This window comes from Dipodomys merriami, unplaced genomic scaffold (genome assembly GCF_024711535.1).
Source record: "Dipodomys merriami isolate MVZ:Mamm:240054 unplaced genomic scaffold, mDipMer1.0.p SCAF_39, whole genome shotgun sequence".
NCBI lineage: Eukaryota > Metazoa > Chordata > Mammalia > Rodentia > Heteromyidae > Dipodomys > Dipodomys merriami.
The window spans coordinates 11,291,499-11,295,980 of NW_027205492.1; the positions used below are offsets into that span (position 1 = coordinate 11,291,499).

Here is a 4,482-nt window from a genome sequence, read left to right on the forward strand (position 1 = left end):
AAAAGCACTTGTCTGTGAGTCTAGGAGGTGGCCCACACCTGGACTGAAGATCTAGAGAGGCAATAGTTGAACAAAATCACCAAGCACTCAAACCATCAAAACAAAGATTATGTATTGGCCCATGGGCTTGAGCTGATAAAGTCTGGGGTGTGGCTTGATGTAGATGCCTAATCAATGTCACCCTATGATGGATGCATTCGCTGAACAAACATTTCCTGAAGTTCCTGTTTCATGTCCAACCCTCTTGCCCTTGGTGTGTGAAGTGGAGTCTGCCTGGAGATAAATTTTATACAGAGAAGTCAGAGAGGAGAGATTTGGTGTAATTAGTGAAACACCTGTATCAAGCCATACCTGAAGCTAGAACACCTAGACTTGTCAGTTTCAAGAGCCAATCATTTCCTTTAATTTTACACACATTTAAAATGAGCAAAAAATCCAGTTGTTCTCACACCAGCTGTGCACACAGACATGGCCATGTAGGGAGTAACGTTCTTTCATTTACTTATTCAGTGCTAGCTGAGCTCTCCATTGATGCTATTGTAGTTCTTGGAATATTTGGAGTGAACATTTCTGGTCGACAAGGGTTTTGCTGGAATGTAGGAATGGAATAAAAACTTCCAAGCTTTCCTCTGTAAGATTTTGAGAATTGAAATAGTACTTCCTGAAAGCATCAGGAAGAGAAATGTCTGATGCAGGTGATATTAAAATAGAAGTCTTCTGTGAGAGGACACCCAGGACATGTGAGAACTTCCTGGCTCTTTGTGCCAGTAATTACTACAATGGCTGTATATTTCATAGACATATCAAGGGTTTCATGGTTCAAACAGGAGATCCAACAGGTACTCAGAGGAGGTAACAGTATCTGGGGCAAGAAGTTTGAGAATGAGTACAGTGAATATCTTAAGCACAATGTTAGAGGGCTTGTGTCTATGGCAAATAATGGCCCAAACACCAATGGATCATGGCAAGCAACCACATTTGGACATGAAATATACAGTTTTTGGAAAAGTGATAGATGGTCTGGAGACTCTGGATGAGTTGGAGAAGTTACCAGTAAATGAAAAGACATACCAACCTCTTAATGATGTACACATTAAGGATATAACTACTCATACCAACCCATTTGCTCAGTAGCTGTAATAGACAGGGTGATGCCTGGAAAACTGTTACCGGGAACACACCCATTGTGGTTTACCCAGTTTGATGTATGGCAGAGACACATCATCTATAAGCTGTTGCATACCAAAGGGCGCCCAATAACTTCTTTCCTCATTCTTTTGTGTGTGTGTGTGTGTGTGTGTGTGTGTGTGTGTGTGTGTGTGTGTGTGTGTGTGTGCTGGTCCTGGGGTTTGACCTCTTGGCCTGGGTGCTGTCCCTTGAGCTTTTGTGCTCAAGGCTAGAGCTCTACAACTTGAGCCACAGATCCACTTCCAGCTTTTTGGTGGTTAACTGGAGATAAGAGACTTTCCTGCCTGGACTAGAACACTTTCAAAGAATTTGTACTTAAGGCCCTGACCTTGCTAGTCTAGTTCTTTCTATACAACTTGAGCCATGCCTCTAGCTCTACTTTTTGTTATTTTTGGAGGGGCACTCTCTTGAACTTTTCTACTTGGATTGGCTTTGAGCTTTGATCTCATAGATCTCAGCTTCCTGATATGATTACAGATGTGAGTCATCAGTACCCAGCCTAATTAATGTTTTGATTTTTTTTATCTCTAATCTGAGATAGCTTGTGGCTATCCTCATTACCATTTATAACTTCTACTAAACTGAAGTCCCTATTGGACCAATGACCTCACATTTTGTTTCGTCATGCTAGTCATTTTGATTTGTAAAATTATACCTACTTTTTGGGCAAAAACAAAAAAGAGCAAAAAATCACTGAAAAGCAAAATCTGCTTGCTGTCCTTAAACACTTGGACCCAGATATGCCTCTTCAGAGGAACCAAAGCTGATCATTTAGTATAAGAGCAAGATTCTCTTATATCTCCAGAAATTTCCTTCAAAGCCCTTATCACAATTACAATTCAAGTCTGTAGTTAATTATAACAGGTTCCTGTCCTGAGAGTCCTCGGGATGCTTCCATACATAGGCACATAGTAAGTGCTCAACAAATTTGCTATTTCGATGGTGTTTTCAAGAGCAATTGTAGGTTAACAACAAAATTATGCAGGATTTTGAGACTATCCATATAGCCCCTGAACCCAACAGGCCCAGCGCTTCTCAACTATCCCACCCTACACCGTGTTACTGCCAATGGGCCTGTAGCCCTGCGTCACAGCCCGGAGTCCATGCTTGGAAAATGCACAGGGCACAGAGCCACCACTATAACATACTAGCCCAGTTTCACTGTCCTGTAACTCTGAGCTCACTCACCCCTCCTCTGCCCCAAACATCGCTCTGGTAAATGTGTTCCTATAATACACAAGAAAGCCATGTTTTTCTCAAAGCCTTGCTCAGTGGGGTTCTGTTTCCTCAAGCCTCCAGGCTGTGTCTTACTCGTTCATCCAAGCAGCAAGCAGAGGAGGCAGGGTGCTGCAGAAAAGCCTGAGGAAGATCACGGGGAGACATGGAGGCTCAGGCCCTCTACGCTTTTAAGCCAGCAGCACAGCTGCGTTTTCCCTAATTGCCAAAACGCACGTGGAATGAGGCAACGTCCTCCCACTTCCATCAGCCTCGCTTAGTAAGGTCACGGGGGAGAAGGTTCCAGAACCCAGGAGATGCTCTACGAATACTAATTAACATGAGTAGAAACGTTACCAACGCTTCCAAAGCATAGGTGTCGACTTGGCGCAGGACCCTGCATGAAAAACAATGCCTTCAGCTGCTAACGATTCTTGTTTGCTGGGTTCATCTCAAGTAAAAGGTACGCAGAGCCTCGTGGTCCAGGCACCACTGTCTGATCGCACAACACAGCTCACCTACCATCACCACCACCTACCTCCGTGGGCCGCCTGGAGCCGCTGGAGACGCGCGCTTCCCGGCCTCACCTGGGCCTGCCTGCGGGGTGGAGGCTGGCGAGAGTGCTCCCTTCCCTCGGCCTCCTGAATGAGGCCTGAGGCCTGGCTGGGCGAGGCCTGGCTGTTCTCTCTGTCCCTTCCTCTCCTCCGGCTCCACCCTGTCCCTAGCCCTCCCCAGTGTGTGTGTGGTGGGGGGCTGGGGTGACCTCTGCCCCAATGGCAACGAGACGCTGCTCAAGAGCAAGGCCCCGGGGCCAGCACCCCAAGACTCCCGCGGCAGAGCGCTTGGCAGGACGCCGCCTTGGCTCGCAGACATTGTCCGAGCTTGCTCTATCTGCCAAGCCCAGCAGGGCGGGGCGGTGCCATGAAGGAGAGCAAACGAGAAAACCGGCAGGCTCTAGGAGCTAGGAATCTACTCGGGAAGCAAATGACTCGAATGGAAGCGGTAGGTGTCAAATTCCCAACCGCGATCAGTGATAGAAAGAGTACAGGGCTCTGTGCTGGAGCCAGGGCCCGAGCGCAGGCTGGAGGAGGCAGGCAGAGGGGCCCGGCCCGCCCTGGGGCTTCCGGGGCGGAGCCAGCGAGAGGACCAGAGCTCCAGGGGCGGAGCCAGCAGAGGGGCCCACCTTGCCCTGGGCCTTCTGGGGCGGAGCCAACGGAGAGGACCAGGGCTTCCGGGGTGGAGCCAGCAGAGGGGACCGCCCCTCATTGAGGCTTCCTGGGCGTGGCCAGCAGAGAGGACCGCCCTGCCCTGGCAGGGCAGGGCCAGCAGAAGGGGACCCCCTGCAGCAGGGCTTCCGGAGTCTGCCTCCTCAACCGGAAGCTCCAGAAACTCATGTCCTTGAGACTCTTTTTTCTTCCTTTTTTTTTTTTTTTTGGTCATGGGGCTCCTTCACTTTCCTGCCTGGGCTGGTTGAACCATCAGATCTCAGCCTCCTGAGTATCCAGGATTACAGGGGTAAGACACCAGTGCCAGGCCACCCTCAAATACATATGGCCTTCGTCCCACAAGCCCTGTGTCTGAAGACTGTCCTCACAGCCTCAGGGGAGACAGCTTTTTCATGATATTCTGGTTTCAGAGTGGGGGGTGAGGTGATGGGGTTTCTCTTGTTACCACCAAACATAAGGAGCCATTCCGTCATTAAATATCACTTGGCTGCATGTGCACTATATCATTTTATCACTGATATTTAAGAAATTCGTTTGTCAACTGTTACTGTTTTCATCCATTAAAATATAAGAGGTTTTTGCATTTCTTTTCTTTCATTTTTCTTTGGTTAATTCCCTTCTGCCATTCTTTTTTATTTCTATACCTTTTGTCTTGTATATATAAGTTTATCTAGTTTGGGGAGGGGAAGGCGAAGCACAGAAATGGTGGGACCAAGAGTAAACCAATTCAACAGTGAAAGCCACTGGACACTATGCTGGCAATAAACTATACAACTTTGGAGGGAGGAAAGTCAGGAGGGGAAACACTGGAAGAGAATGAGGGAGGGGATGACACTGTTCAAAAGGAAATGTG

The 4,482-nt window shown here is 47.9% G+C and overlaps 1 pseudogene; it reads left to right on the forward strand.

The window, feature by feature from the left end:
• Positions 1-682: 682 nt before the first annotated feature.
• LOC138805164 (peptidyl-prolyl cis-trans isomerase-like 3 pseudogene) lies at positions 683-1,134 on the forward strand (annotated as a pseudogene).
• The last annotated feature ends 3,348 nt before the right edge of the window (positions 1,135-4,482 follow it).